We start from the raw sequence: 17,571 nt of genomic DNA on the forward strand, positions 1-17,571 counted from the left end.
TAGATTGCAGTAACTCAGTAATTTCCTGTACCTTGAAAAGGTTCCTGAAATTTTAGTTTTAAATTCTAGTAGTGATATTTTCAAGTTTACATGGGAAATGTGAGGATTCATCTTGTCCAGGAAAGAAAAATTTATACCACTTAAATTGTTTGCAAAGTAATATAAATATTTTGAACAAAAACACTCTGTCGTGTTTCCATGTGTGGCTAAGATAATTAAATGATACTACCTCCCAAATTGTTCCCAGAGTATTTTATTTATGTTCTCAGTGGCCCCTGCCACAGTCCTCTGGAAAGTTCTCCCTTGTTCATGATGCTCCATGAACACTTCTGAAGTGGGTGATGAGGAAGGTGCCCATTGTGGGGCTACGTAGCTTTCGCAGCCCACTCCCCACTAGCACAGTCTTGTTTTTGTACGGCTTCTAGAAGAGGAAGGAAGAAAAGTTTTTGATGACCAGCTTCAGAGTACCTTAAGGAACTTCTAATCGGATAACTTAGTTCTTTTACCCTAGGGTCTTAGATTCTTTCGCAGTTCTCTCAGAGATTTAGTAGGCTTCTAATGTAGTGCTTTCAATCAGTACCACAGCCACGCTTGATGTTTTTCTAAACACGGTTCTCAACTCTGCTCTTTTTCTTTCCTTTTCTTTCCTCTATCGTCTATGCTTCTCTTTCACATCAGCGGTAGCCACCTTGAATGCATCTGAACCAAAATCTGGGGAAAGTGGTAGGGGTGGCTATAATCTTTCTTTTGTCACAAAGTTACATCTTTTTGTTTACTTGGGAATTTTTAAAGGAGTTTGTTGTTTGAAACCTTTTACAGTTATATTTATTTTTTTCTGTTTGGGAAACAGAAAGTCTTATTTTCTAGTCCTATGAAGTACAAAATTTCTGGACTCTACTCCATTTTATTCCTATCTCTAAACTAGTTAATTTTTGCTGAAGCTTATCTTTATACAGTGCAATAAGCAGCAAGGAACTAATAATACACACCTATGCAATAGTCTTTTGCAACTTCTTCCCCTAGAGCTGCGAGTTCACTAGACACTTGGATTGCCTTCTGAGTAATTGTAGGCTTCAGTTTTACTGACTGTTTCTCGGTGGCAGCATTGCCGGCTTTCCAGTTGTTATATTTGTTTTCTTGCTACCTGATGCTGATCACTAGCCGATATTTTTTAAGTTTGAGGCCTATGGTATGGTCCCATTCCATTTCAACTTGCTAATTATTTTCTCTGTTAAGCTAGGATAGGCATGGTAACAGAAAGACCACAACATGTCATTGGATTATCACAATAAAATTTTATTTCTCATTTACATGAGAAATGTAAACAAGCACAATGGCTTTCCTTCATGGACTCATACAGATGGTGGGATTGAACTCTTCTACACATGGCTTCCGGCATTGCCAGGATACTGGAAGAAAGACAGCAAGCACATGGGAGAGCGTTCATCGCCATTCTGTAGAGGCTGCATCTGGAGTGACCTACGTCATTTCTGCTCACGTTCCATTGGAGAGAATGTTGTTATTTCACATAATAGAAAGGAAGCCGGGATGTGTATGGTAGGAGAGAAGCTTTTAGTAGTTAGCTAGTGGTCTCTGCCACAAGATAGTGGGAAGGAATTTATATGTGTCAAGGATATGCATAAGGAAAAATAAAACAAGTACCTGAGAGGCAATTGGACTTAATGACTAGATGAGAAAGGACTGAAAAGTGAGAAAGGAACTGTGAACTAATAATTAATACCTGTGGTATTCTGAAAGGTTTAACTATTCTAATTATTTTGAATGTAGCAAAGGAAAAGGTGGGTTAATAAAAGTTGTTCTATGTGGTTGTATGCTTTAAAGAGTGTGAGTTCCTCAGGATATAGTTTTTTATTTATTTTGGCACTTTGTGAACATGACTAACATATTCTCTATACATATCAATTGGTGTCTTTGTTTTGAAAAAATAAGATATTTTTAGGTATCAATTGTGCTTGCCACTGGTGAAAGAAAGACCACACACACAGACACACACACACACACACACACACACACAAATACACACACACACACACAAGCGATTGAGAAAGGGAGGCAGTGAAGGATGAGACAAGCATGACAATCAAAAATTTGTTCATAGCTTTAACTTATTTTCTTGGCTTTTGTTGGGAAAGCTACATGTAACTGTAATTCTTAGATGATGATGAGATGATGTTCTCCTGGCTCTTAGCAGCTGACTACTCCCTGAAATAAGCAGATAAAAACTGGAGAGTAGATTTTGGAGCCAGCCCTTAGGCTTCTGAAGAATTATAGCTAAGATCCTAGTAGGTCAGCAAGCTCTGTCTCACAGGAACTATTGATACACAGCAACCCTGAAGGTTTACTTCTATTCTTGAGTCATTGATTTCCTGCTTTTTCTTTCTGTTACCTCCTAGACTAGCTCACATTGCATGCCATGTCTGAATTCCTTCAGTAGTTCTGCAATGGCTGCTAATGTCTCTTCACTTTATTATATTCTATACCCTGCTTTCTCCTGCTCATAAAAACTTAAACTGCGGTAACTTTCCATAGGATGTATTTGGATATCTTTCACTATTCGTGCCTAGACAAGGCCTGGCCCAGCGGCCAGAGATCTTCAGTTCTAGCTTCGAGTTCACTTGCATGACCATGGAGAATTCGGTTACTTGGGAGACGCTGTCATCTGCTGCTCTGCAAAACAATAACTATTTCTTGGTCAAAAAAGATTAGGAAACATTGTGCACCGTATTCTTTTCTTAGTAATCTAAAATTGCATAGTGGTACATTTTAAAGGTTTTGAGAAGTCCTGCCACACAATGACCTGTTTTTCTGGATTTAACTCTGCACACCTGTCACTTATTGACCATCGGACTCTTTTATTCACACATCACTGTTGATACTCCAAGCCAATGGTCTTTCCCTGAAGACACTCTTGGAAAGAGCGAAGTAGACCTGATGGCACTAAGTTTCTCAAAAGTTTCTCGACTTTTTCGTCTCTGTTGCTGTTTTAGCAGTGAAACTCCAGAGTAAGATGTCTGGGTGTAAATAGAAGTTCCCTCACTCACTTTGGGCAAGTTACTTAACCTTTTTGTTTCTCAGTTTTTTATTTTTCAAATGAGAGCAATAGTACCTTTACCCTAATGACAGTGTTTTCAGGATCAGATGAATTCGTACAGGTTTAGTGCTAAGAGCGCAGCCTGGTCTGAAGTCCGCCCTTAGTAAATGTTGCCTCTCATTATTAGTCATTAACTCCTCCACATACCTTTTACTTTCCTATACTTATACCTTTACTTATATCTTTTCCCATAAATGCAATGGATTTCTTGTGCTCATACCTTAGCTAACACCTTCTTGAATGAGATGAGCAAGATATAGTGAAGCGAAAACAATTTTTAGATTTGCGTTCTCACTCCAGTACAATTTATAAGTAGTGTCACCTAAGTGAGTTGCTCAGTCTGCCTTGACTTCAGAGTCCGTGGCAAACAGGGGTTATTATGATGACCCACAATTTACTTTGAATGCTCTGCTATACATTCAGACAAACACATGCTCACACATACACACACACACACACACACACACACACACACACACATGATATATGTTCTGTGTAGGCAGTGCTAATCTCAGTTGCTGACACACATAGGTGTTAAGTAAATAAGGACTGTTGTTATTATTAAAATTATTAGATTATTAGCTTAAATCCTTTTTCACATTGTCATTACCCCTGGTCACTGTAGTCCAAGTAATGTAATTTTTCCTAAAACTATTAGAGCTCGACCTCTGTGTACCGCACATCTACACCATTTCACTATTGACATCTTTTCTATTCTGCCTTGTTATCAGCAAAGGTTTGAAAGTTAAGGTCTACATTTTATGCTTTTTATTTTGTTAGAAAACATAGAATTTCACTTCTCACATAGGAAGGGCTCAATAGGATACAATTTAGGATTAAAAAAAAAATCAGAGGAAAGCTAAGGAAAATAATAGAATATATCGTCTGCTGACTCTGTTTATATGCTGGACTGCGACAATCAGAGTAAATAGTCCACCAGAAGGCTCAAAAGGCATGAAAGATGGGAGATACTGAATGTAAGTGTGGATACGATCAACAGAAAACAATAATAAAATCGCCAAAATTCTTCCAAGATTTGTAAAAAACAATAAGTGTGGAAGTACACATAAACATTATTAGAAATCAGAATGGGCATAACAATGCTTTGACAGGGATATTAAAATCATAAGAAAATATGAAAAACTGTATGCCAATACTTTATAAAACTTAGATAAAAAGAATTTTATAAAAAGAAAAACAAATTGACTCAAGATGAAAGGGAAAACCCGAGGATCAGCAAGCAGTAAGTAAGCCAGGCCAAGGTGCAGAGTGAAGTAAAATAGGAAAGTTTGTAAGACCTGGCCTGGATAAGAGCTAAAACAGAAAACCGATCAAAATTACACTTAGTTCAAAAAGAGTTTTGGAGGAGAGGTTATTTACCAGGGACATTTCCACAAGATAGATTAGACCCGGATAGTAAAGAAAGGGGAGGATAAAAGAGATTTGAAGCAAATATGAGAAAATACTGGCCCGTTTTAAATCAGGCATTCTTCTCACATTATTTTTGTTATTTTTCTGGATATTTGAAATCTTTCAAACTTTAAAATTAAGTTTTTAAATTTTAATGGGTGAGGCAAGGCAGGCATGGGGAGCGGAACGCTTCATTTGTAGTAGATTTTTGTTTAAAATGCAGGAGGAGAGAGCTAAAATTAAAGCCACCGAATTTTAGAGTCTGATATGAGCCTCGCAGTTCCCATCCTGGCTACCCTGACAGAGCTGCTTTTTAATACCCTAGATGCTGAAAGCTTACGAAGTATATATATTTTAAGTGACATTGTTTTGGCCTTTTCTTGATTATGGGAAATTGTTTCAGTAAAAGTTTTCTACAGGCTGCTTAAAAGCATTGCATGAAACAATGGACCTTGTGGAGTGAAATGCATGTAGGGAGGTACTTAGCGTTTAATGCGAGTTATTTTTATTTCCATTCATAGACATGTCTCAGTGAAGTTCAAATTATCCCTTGGACAGTGGAAAGCAGTCTGTTAATTTAAAGCTAGACTTTTTTTGGTTCCATAAAGCCAAATTTAGGATAGATTTCAAAAGCTAAATAAACAACGGTCTACCTCCCCATTAAAAATGAGTGTGTCAGGTTTCTGTGTACTTAAGTCTTTAAATAATCTCCACTTAACATTTCTACAAGAGGCCTTAAATATTTAGGAAGAGGCTATCTTTTACAATCATATCTTGTTTGTTAACGAGATACTTAGACTTGGGGACCTTCTTATTTTATTACTAAAATTCTGTAGGTGTCCCACTGATTTTAACAAATTAAGATGGAGGCTGGGAAAGTTGGGCATATTGGGAGTGGTGCATTTGTGAAATGCTGAGAGGCAGCAAAGGCTGAAATCTTTAGAGTTATTGCTCAGTGTCATCTTTCGGTAGTGCCATAAAATATTATTTCAAAATATTGTCAGAATGTTATACTTTATAGCAATGGTTCTGAATCTGATTCTTTTTAAAATATATATATATTTAAATTCAGTTAGGTGACATTGGTTAATAAGATTATATAGATTTTAAGTATACAATTCAATAATATGTCATATGTATTTTGCATTGTGCGTTCATCACCCAAAGTCAAATCTCCTTCTGTCACCGTATATTTGACCCCCTGTACTCTTGTCAACCCCACTTTTCCTCTGGTAACCATAGGACTGTTGTCTGTGTCTATGAGTTTTTGTTTGTCCTGTTTGTTCATTTGTTGCTTTCAGTTTTATTAGCAGGATGCTGTTATAGAAGGAAGGAGGAGAAGTATTGATGGGCTCATCTCATTGTATGAGACACGGGATGCACAAATAGGTTATTAATCTCTCCAACGTCTTAGAAACAAAGAGGAGTTGATATTCCCATCCCCTTCCCTTGCCGTACATTCTCCTTTGTAACTTTATTTACCTCTTAAGGCTTTTCTTGCCTTTTATTTTGAATTCAGTTTATCCTTGTAAATTATTTTAAAGGATAGAGGTCAAAGTATAAATTTTTACAGCCTGATTGGCACTATTAAGAGATGATGCCCCTAAGTTTCTCCTTTATGGAGACCAAGTTTTAAAAAATTCCAGGTGTCTGATTAGTGGTGATAGTTATGTTTAGCCAATTAAAGACTGCTAAATACTGGAAATTTGCTTGAGTTAGCATGTTCGTGGAAATACAGGCTCTCCTGATTCATTTTTGCTTGTTTTGGCGATAGAAATAACTTGGGCTGATGGTTATCCTCTTGTCCTAAAACAAGTTCCTTTGGTTAATTTTTTTCTCCTTTTGACTTATGATGTAATGCCTTTCTTCCCTCATTGTCCACCCTCCAACCCCCTTTCTATGGAGAGAAGTTAATGCTGTGCTGGAAAAAGGAATTTTTGCTTCCTATCTTTGGGAAATAGATTTGAGATGCATAGGAAAGTAGGTGATTAAGGGAGATAATGGACATGAATGGAATTAGATTAGAAGCATTATAGGTTTGAATGGGTGAAGGTGTGTGAAAAGGTTTAGGGGCAGAAAGAAGTGGTCAGTGTATGTTAGTGTTCCTATAGTTTTGTTTCTCAAGAAAAGAAGATAATATAGACACATTAGCACTAAGCAAATTAAGAAATTTGTTGGTGAAAATACTAGTGTATTTTCAACTCAGAATACACAGAGAGGCAAGCAGATGTTTGTTTATTACGGAAAGGAGATCATGTCACAGGATCTGGAAGTAGAAGTCTGAAATCATAAAGCTCTTCATCAAGTGCGATCAACAGGGAGATTACCTTCATCCCCACCCCGCTGTGCCCAGTGAAGTTTTGGCAGATAGATCATTCACTTTCTTTATTGTTTTAGGAGAAGTTAAACATGACCACCTCCTAAGAAAACTTCTAGGTTCCCTTCCTCCCTGTGTTAAAGGATGCCTTTGAGAATGCTGATTTCTGTTACTGTGAACCTAAGCCAGACACCATTCAGAAGTACAATACGCTTCTAAAATTGCATGTAATATATAGAAAAATTAAAATATAAGTGATATTTAAGCATTCTGTTCTATAGAAATACATTTTCTGTGACATTCCCCCTCCATTAATTGGTAACAAAAAGTTAGTTGTAGTGAGGTTTACATCAGAGATCAACAGGCAAAAATATTCATGTGTCTAATTATTATTGACTCGATTTGTACTAGTAGATCAATCAGGAGGGACAGAGAGGAAGCTTCTTGTGGTGTAATTTTAACGATGTCACAAAATAGCAGGCCTCCAAACCAAGTATTGTGTGTATATTTCATCCTAAGATGAGAGAACTGGAAGGGATTCTAGTAATCATGAATCCAACTCCATCATTTGGTAAGTGAAGAATCTGAAACTCACTGAGATTAAGTGATCATACAAAACTACAACACAAAATCTTAATTCCAAGTTTATTTCAAAGTAAATTGGTATTACAGGGTGGCATAATTTGTTTCTAAACCCTAATCCTAGAAGAAATCTTTGTGGCTTTAACCAATGACCATTTTCCACAATTGCCTCAACGTACTGCCCTTCTTCAAAAAAACTATTTTAAAACAAGTAAAAACTATTCAGAACATTATTTATAAAGGCATATCACAGATGAGCATTATTTAATAAGGAACTCTATCCGTTTTTCGATTGATTCAGTATTTCCCTCATAGTTTAACGAACGTCTTCTTATTTTCCCTGTAGAAAAGAAGGTATTTCAATGTGATCTTTGATAAAGCAAAATAAGATTTTGTTCTTGGAAAGCTCTTACTTTAAACCTCAGAAAGTAAAACACTGCCTTAGAGTTGAGTTTGTTTCCTTTTGTTTTGTTTTAACAACTTAAAATGTTTGCCAGCTTCCTTGCTTAAAAGCACTGTGGTAGACTTTATAGATGCTTAGATGTGACAAGTGGAAACCCATAAGGTGGTGGGTGTGATCTTTCGCTCAACTCAATGATTGAGCTGTATTAGCCCACTGGATTCTTTAAGATATATTTCAGTCATAATTTTATCATTTAAGTGTGACTAAGCTGAGGTTAGCCAATTCTGATACATTTTTTAAAAGAATGTGCTTCTGAGCTAAGACTATATATGCCATATTTCAGCCACAAGCAGATTTTTATGACAAAGTAATGAACCCCTGGAAACGGGTTTATAATGGAAAAAGCAACTTGACCTTAACTAGAGGTGCTCAAATGCACCTTACAATAGCACGTTTTTTGAAACACACAAAATCCTTTTCTCCCAAGGGTGGTGTCACAGGAGGAAGGTGTATAATAATAGTTGTATTTACCATAAATACCTAACATATTTTATGATGATTTGATTCTATTAAAAAATTTCACCTTCTAGATTTTAATAAAGCCGCCTATGGGCAAAGTTATTGCAGTTGAATTTCTTTTCCTTTGCCTACTAGTCTCAGTGGAAAGAAGCAAGCAACCCTTATAAAAGGCTTTAGTTTTTAGTACCTGGTTAATAAAAAATAATTTCCTCTCCTTTGGACTTGTTCATGAAGCTGAAAAATGACTCCGCAGGTCAGCGGTGTGTGGCAAAGCTAATTTCTATAAGCTTTTTATCAGGTGGTATTGAGTTAAACAATATGGAGAAACTGAAAAACCCACCCTTCAGCACCACATTTACAAGGGTGAGAGTTATCCCCGGTGTCACAAAAAGGGGGGGAAAATGACACATTTTTCTTCTAGATTTCTACTACCACAGCAAAAAATTCTGAAATATAGAAGGTACAGAAGGAAAAACTAAATCATATGGAAATTTTCAGCTAAATATAGATTTAAAAATCTGACACAAATGATACTCATTATTTAAAACTCAATAAAACTCACCTTTCATTTGTCGTTTTGTTGACAAGGGAATCTCATAGTAGTAACTATGAGTGAGACAACGCATATCATAGCAACCCAGAGCATAGTTGTCATTCAAATAGCACACTCCTCCTCCTCAAAGCTCCTTTTCCCCACGCATCGCATTTTCTCAGAGGAGCATTAGAACAATGTTCTAATCAAGAACAATCGGGCTTCTTCCCCCGAGGTTAAGCAGCCTGTTTGCTGTGTGTCTTGCAGAGTATGACAGAGAGGAACATTGCACCCCTTCTGTCTCTCCAGGATATGCACAGGACACCTTTTAGAAAAGAAGCTGAGAGCAAGGCTGCCTAATACCCCCAGGCACCCATATAGCAGGCAGCTGTGGTAACAGCTAAGCTTGAAGCCGCATTTGTTTCTCTACTTCTTCAGGCTGGGGAATTGCAAGGATGCCCAGCGGCCATGCTGCTTAGGGGATCGTGGAGTCCCTTTTTACCTTCCTTGTTTAAAGGCACACAGGGCATCTGTACATGGGTCCCCTCAGAGTCCAAAGGAAGAATCAGAAACTGCAGAGATTTGGAGAGGTAATGGGTGAGTTCATTTCCGGTTATTTTTATTTCAGTGGCTAGTACGGATACTCAGAGATGACACCTTTAGATAGAAGAAGTAACATGCCACTTTGGAGCCATGTCCTTGATGAAAGTGAAAAGACAAACACAATTATAAGGCCTTTGGCAGATGTAGCCAAAGAGCGAACTTTTCCTTTTTAAATTCAAGTTAACAACAAAAAAGTAAAGGCGTGTGGTGTGTAGTTGTGAGAGATGTTTTTGGATTATCAGGTTAGAAATATATAAGGTGGCCAATACACTGCTATTCAACAGCTATAGAATAGGTTGGGATAGTGATTGACAGGGAGAAGGACACATCCTATGACTGATTTGGGAGACAAGTATTAAGGATGGATATCAGGCAACTGTATGTTTGTGGGAGCCCTAGGTTGGTAGTGTTCCCTCCCATCAAATGACCTCTTAATTTCACTAAGAAGTTGGACATGTGGACATTCACTTAGAGGATGTCACAGAGGTGTAGATGGGAACGTGAAGAGAGTGGATAAGAGGTTAGTGGACAGTTTCTGAAATGGGAGAGGATGCCGACTAGTGAGACATAGAAAACTCGAGAGCCCTGCTTCCAATTACATGTGGATTTATGTGAGTCAAGTAGAGGAGAATAGAGATGAATTAGAGCTCTGCTATATAGGTGAGGCAAAGGAAAAAGAAGCTGCAGGTGTGATGACAGCAGTCAGTTCTGAGGCCTGGAAAAGGAAGAATAACCTTCAATGATCATCTCCTATAAGAATTAGAAATCGTGTCATGTAAATCAAGTCTATATTTTGTACAAGTAACTTTCCTCCTCGGTTTTCTTTCTGCAACGGAGTTGGGCATGAGTGTTTAGATTAAACTACCAGATGTTAAACAAACGCAGTAGTCCAACTTGCGTATGTTAGGCTGAGAAACTTTAGTTGTGGTATGAAAATGATAGGAAACTCTAAAATCTAAACTTGATCATTTTTAGGCTGTTTGTGGCTGTCCTGGAGGAAATAAATCTTCTTATATTTTGTCGCGCTTTCATTAGTTTTAGTCCTTTGGAATGTAGCATATCAAATACTTGCTTTTTGAAAACTACTGGGAGTTGGAATTTTTATGGAGTATTGTACACTTAAAGTATGACACAGTTACGAGTTTATAGGCTAATTGGAAACCAAGTGACCCGATGGTCTCTTTCAGTGCTCCGTGAAAAGCATTTGTACTCAAGGAAAGGACAGCTCCTTCCTCATCTTTACACATCTACTGGGCATCTGTTTTCCCTTTAGCATAGTTACTTTTCAGGATGCTATAGTGTTTTACCTTGTTTGAAGATGTAGCTGGGGAGAAGAATGGAAACAGAGGTCCTGGGAGTTGAGGAGGCCGGTTCTTCTACAAAAACCCAGCTCTTTTGGACCTGCTCTAACCTGGGATCTTTGTGTTTTGCATAATAATACTTAGTGTCTCCCATTTAGCCATATTCAAAGTGACAGAGTTGGAGTGGTGATGATGGTGACAGGAGATAACTCTAATGGCTCAGTAGCATTAGATAGACAATAAACAATGCTCTTTCTTCTTATCTAAACCATGCTCAAAAGTCTGCAGTGGTTTTACCTTACTTGCATCTTACAGACTAAGCTCATTAAATACATGAACCGTCAAAGAACACCATGCTCTAACTCTATCCTAAATTCCTTTTTATTTTTATTCTGCACTATCCAGCACCCTGTACTTCTCTTGGCCAACATTACTGTTCAGTCTGTCGTTACTTCAGTCTGTCGTTACCTGCTTCTGGGGTTTATTTATACAGGTGTTTCCTCTGATACTTTACATTTTCTCTCATCAAGATTTTGCTCATTCTGAAAGACCCAATTCAAATAAAAGTTTTATTTAGGAAGGCTTCCTTGATTTTCTCAATCTGTTGTTTCCTCTTTCAACTCCCATCAGCCTTTATTCATACACTTCTTTATGTACTTCTCATATTTATGTTCCAATTTATGACTGTTTATGTACTTTTCTCGTTTTTTTCCTGCCAATCTATTTTATAAATTCCTTAAGTATCTTTTTAAGAAAGGAAAAGGAAACAACTGATATTTATTAAGCACCTATCTCGTATTAAACACCATGGTTGACTTGGGTTCGAGGATTAAAAAAAAAAAAGGCATGCTTTCCTGTTCTTTGATTCTCAAGGATCTTGTGGTCTTGCCAGAAGTATAACAGGTAAGGAGATAATATCAATATAATGTAATAAGTATAACAATACAAGCAACTCAGATTGTTCTGAAAAACAGAGTAAGTCACCTCACTGGGGTGGTGAGCTTAGAAAAAGCCTCCTGGAAGAAAGGATTCTTGAAGTAAATCTGATTAGGAATACCAGCCAGGAAAGGAGCAAGTTGTGGTCTGAGGAAAGACCATGAGCAAAGGCACCAAGGCAAGAGATACTATGATGAGTAAAAGGAACTATGAACTTTTCAGCATCGGCAGAGCATAAAATGCAAGATTGTGTAAAATGGAGGGAGGTGAACATGAGTGGAAGACAGGGGCCAGTTCATGCAGGCTTTTGTTTGCTAAGCCCAAGAACTTGAATTTTATCCTGAATATGTTGGAGCACTCCCAGAAGGATTCAGACATGTGAGAGGCATGATAAGATTGTTGGTTTCGAGAACTCACTCTTGTAGCAATGTAGATAATGAATCTGGAGATAGGGGAATGGTTAATATTTCGGATTGCTGATAGTTGGAATGAATTTTGTATGTATAATAGCACATAAAACAGTTGAATGAAAGGTTGCTTTCATGCCCTTCTCCATTGGCTAGGTGCCTCTTTCAAGAACAAAGTCAATAAAATAACATATACATTATATTAACCTTCAGAGAGAAAAATTTGGGTGGCATAACAAGACTAAAAAAAATCCACGAGAAATCTGATGTTCTAAACAGAGTGATTATATAAAATGCTAGCATGTGGCTTAAGCAAATGCAATCATAGAATTGCATAGCTGTGAGTCAGAGTCGGCTTGGTCCTTAAAGTTCCTTGCTTGATAGCAAATTAGTGGCTTAGGGAAATATGTTTACATTTCATTTCTTATTGTACATCTGATTGCATGTTTTGAAAGTTGGATACACAATTTCTTTATTTACACATTTAGAGCAGGGAATTAATTATATTGACTGTGTGTGCATACAGACTTAAGTTTCCCAGTTAAGTGTATAAATATAATGAGGTATATCCTTACATAGTGAATATTGCTAATTTGCCATTTTATTTCATATAGAAACATATACAAGATACAATAATGAAATTCAGTCGCTCATGGTTAAATCATCATTACTATAAAATGGCACATTATGTCTTGTGGTTTGATCAATAATAATTTATTGATGGAAAGAAGAGCAGACAAGTATTTTTTTTAACTGTTTCTTTCCATGTACTGTTATATTTCTTTCTGTCATAAGACTTAAGCACCTTATTACACTCTTTTTATTTTCCTGTATCTTTCTTCTAGACTTTGTGTACTTGTAAGGCAGGGCCTCCTCTAGCCCCAGAGTCTAGCACCGTAATTGCTCCATATATATTTGTTAGAATTTAGTGGAATAATGAATTAATAAGTAAATAAATGTAAATAAATGAAGAGGAAATGAATAACTGAATAAATAAATGCCTATAGATGAATTGGCCTCACTCATAAACATTTACTGAGGAGCTCCTATATCACAGGCTCTGAGCTGGTGCATCAATGGTTACCAAAGAGTTCTCACATTTTGAGTTCTTGTTTTTAAGAGCAAGACATATGTTAATCAAATAATTACAGAAGAAAATATGTAATTAAGACATGCCGTAAGAGTTGTGGAAGAAAAGAAGAACTTTTTCTGAGGTTGCTTAACATAGGCTTGACCCACCCCTAGGAGGTCAGAGTAAACTTCTGTGAAGCAGCCCTCAAGCTGAACCCTAAAGAATGAATTAATGTTGATTAAATGTAGGAAGGTGGTATGTTGGAGAAACAGAAAAGCAGGTAGAGAAAACACAAGGAGAGTGGAACATGATCAGAAAACAGTATAAGGCCTAGGCAATTAATGTGGTTAAAATTATGCTTTGACCTTGTGTACCTGTAATATAACAATATGGATGTAATGTCATGTAGTACAATGACATTAAATTCATAGTTAACATCTAGTTATCTCACCAAAAGGTACCTATTGAGCAACAAATTAAAACCCAGCCAAAATATAAGATAAGAACTTACCTTTAAGAGATAATTTACCTAGGAAGGACAAATTTTAACAAATGTTTTTAAAAGAAAAAAAAAGAAATCATTTTAATGATTTATACTGACTGCAAGAGCAATATCAAATCGAAAGAAGAATGATGATAGGCTGTACACTGGTGAATTATGCTAGACTCTAAGCTCTACAAGAGCAGGGCCATATCTAAGTTACTCACTACTGCAGCCCCAGTGCCTAGGTAGGTATATAATATATAATGACTAATGTTGTTGTATTAATGCTACTTAGCTTTGTATGCTTAAATTACGGTTTCTTGCACTAGCTATGTTTAGTAACACAAAATACATGCACAGCTTCATTTGAGGGTGAGACCCAGGTAGACTTTCCCTAACTCTTCCTTAATACAGCCATTGCAGGCTAATTTTATATCCCTGTCTTTACCTAAACACATATCAATATAACTACAGTTTTCTAGATATTCATTTGCATATTTAATTCCAATCTTTGATTCCTGTTTTACGGGGTCTCTTCACACGTTTTTGTGTTTTTTTTCCCCCTGACAACCATCCCTCTTTTTTACACACTTGTTTCCCAAGTGGAAATACAGCACAGTCAGCGTTGAAGCACCTATAAGCCATGGAGCAGTGGAAATAGCCATTTCGCTTTATTTCCACCCTGTATTGAGCGACTCTTGTTCATCAGATCTGAGGCACAATATCCAGCTTATGTGGTCATCCTTTCAGAAAGATAGCGGAGGTTAGGACAGGAAAAAGAAAGAAAATTACATTTGAAAGTACAGGATAATTTTTTCAAGTGATGAAAAATATACTGGAAAGAGAAATAAAGCAGAATTGATAGTGTTAGAATACTTTTTGAGTTTTTTCTTTTAAAGTACTTTGGCAATAATTTAATCTCATCTTCACCTTTCACACTTTGCCTTATTGTACAAAAACAAAAACAAAGCAAACAAATAAACAAACAAACAACTATTAGGCCAAGAGTGAGGTAGATTCTGCTCTGTTGCCTGTGAATGGCTTCTTTGACCTTGGTTTCTGTGCCATCATCAACTGTGGTAGCCTGGCAGTCTCTTTCTTTGCTCCGACTAGACCCCTGGATAACTTGCCTCCTCTCACCTCTGGGCTTTATAAAGGCTCTGTCACGTAACTACTTTCAGACCATTGTAGTAAATATATGTTTTAAACATAAAACCAATACAATTATGTTACCTAAAGTTTTTTGGAACAGGGAAAACATTCTTAACAAATACTGACAATCCACCTATTCTCATGACTAAATATGGTTTATAAATTAACTTTTTCACTGGTGTACGACTTTCCACATTTGTATGTACAGCAAACACAAAATATTATCCTACTTTCATCCAAACATTTTTATAAGACAAGTATTTTTACTAAAACATCTTTATATATAATTTTTTGATGCATAATTTTGATCTGGGAACTATACCATAATGCATGTAACATTTCTCTTACGCTAGAGTTTTAGGTTCTTGATTTTTGTTTTCTCTGTCTCTCCCTCCTTTTCTCTCTCCCTTTCTCCCTCCCTCCTCTATCTCTATCTTACTTCTATCTTAATTGCTTTCTCTGGCTATTGAAAATACAACAAGGAATGACTATTTTCACATACATAAATATGAATTGTTTAAAATTATCCACACCCAAGATAGGTTTCCAGAAATGACAAATACATTTTCTTAGATGACTCAAAAGAAGCATCTTGGCTACAATGCCATGAAAATAGTCATACAACTATATAAACTATATGTCTGTAAGCAATTAAAGATACATCAATAAGTATAGGACCCAGCTTAGGTAGTCTCTTATTAACATACATTTCTTTCTAAATCTCTCAAGCTCCAAGATTTGATTCTTTTTATTTCATTCTAGATCTCACTCCCCACTCAGTGTGTTGAAGAAGACTCAACATTCCTAAACTTCAGGTTTTATTGAGCTGTATATTGGTTTCTTTGCTCTATTGCTAGAATAACCTCTAAATTCTATTTGATTATTGCTTTTTGTGACTCAAGGATTATTTCTTCTCTGCTAAAGGAAAGTGTTCTTCGAACATCCTCTGCAGTGGGTATTCTTGTTTACTAGGCGCAAATAATGGTGTTCATTAAAATTTTTCTTTTTTGTTGATTCCATTCTTAGATCTTAAGCTATTGTAACAAATCTAAAAGTAAGGCGACATATATTTGGTAAACAAAGAATCCAAAAATGTGTGAATGGGAAGAGGAGAATCAAAGTCAGTGTTCAGCCTTCTGTGATTGGTCAGTTCAAAGAGTAAGATCTCTGAAAAAAAAAAATTAGCCTCATCACACACACAGCCCCTGGAGCAATGTGTGTAGTCACTTAGTACATTGCATGCAGTTCAAATTCTCAAAACTCTGTGGAGCGTTTATGAGTGAAACGTTAGAGACCGGGAATGCATCAATTCTATAGAACACTAGTAGAACTGGCAAAAACTGCTTTTTTAGATATCCGTTAGGACTTTGCTCTGGAGACAGAAAGGAAAGGATGCTGCTATCCTCAGTTGTAAAGGAAATCTGATTGTGTGTCCTTTTGTCTAGATATATGTGTTCTGAAGAAAATTTCTTTATTTGGAAAGATTGAGATCCTCTAAGATTAGATCCAAAATTATTTTTTAGATAGAGATAATGAAGTCATAAGAACAAATACTTTTTGGAGTGGATTTGAGTTCTGGCCATAGTCAATTGTGTGTCAGTGGTCAAGTTACTTCATGCTTGCATAGTACTTGCATTATGGACTTTTCGGGAGGGTTAAATGAGATGACATATGGAAAATGCTTAACATTATTCTTGGCATAGAGTTGGTACTCAGTACATACTAGTTCTCCTCCTCCTCCTCCTCATCTTCCCCCTCTTCTTCCCCTCTTCCCACTCCCCCTCCTCTCCCTTCTCCTCGTGAATTTGGTGGTAGAAAGGATTAACTTCTGTTCAAATAAACCAATATTGAAGAACCAGCCTAATAGTTTGTCCCCATTCATTTATCAGATACATGAGAGCATGGATATATTGTGTGTGCGTGTTTTTTTTTTTTTTTTATCACTGTACTACAGTACATAGTTCTTGAGTTATAGAAGATACTCAATGAAATGAGTGAATGAATGAACCACTTTCTAACTTGTATCTGCCCATTGGCCATTACATATGCAGATATTCTCTCAGCCACAGAAAAATCAGACATTGTATAATACCTCCATTAGCTTTCTGGAATAAATATTTTAATTACCCTCTTAGGAGGTTAGTTCACATAAATAAAACACTAGAAAAAGAAAATAGCTCTGCCTGGTATTATAAGTTCAGAAAAATAACCAATTTCTTAATATAGTAGTAATTCCTAGTATGACGAGCTAGGCTGGGACTGAAACCAAGGGCCTTGACACTAATGGGTCGTTTATGAAGCTTACATAGCCTGAAGTCATCTTATCGGAATGTCATTAGTAGCCATCACCATTGTTACAGGAAAGAATTCAGGAGGCTTTTTCTTCCTTGCAGTGCTGTCTTTAAATGTCTGTATTTTGTGGGCCCTACATTTGGGATCCTGGTTTGGATATTTACATAAGAAAAAACAGTCCTAATAAATACATAATAATTTCTAATATAGCCTCTAGGCAAGGAGAATGAAACAAATGGCACAGACCTATAGTATAACAACACCAGGAAAGGTACGGATTGAATTTGAAACAAGAGTGACCTAGTCCAAATAAAAGCCTTCAGGTAGCAGCTTTTTGTAGATAATCAAATTTTAGACTTCCACATTTTCTCTAACTTTACGCCCTCCATAAGGACATGATTTTCCCTATGTATTTGTGTGCTTTTTCTTCTTGGTGACCTTAGGCAGCA

Source organism: Pteropus alecto, unplaced genomic scaffold (assembly GCF_000325575.1).
Source record: "Pteropus alecto unplaced genomic scaffold, ASM32557v1 scaffold21, whole genome shotgun sequence".
Classification (NCBI taxonomy): Eukaryota; Metazoa; Chordata; class Mammalia; order Chiroptera; family Pteropodidae; genus Pteropus; species Pteropus alecto.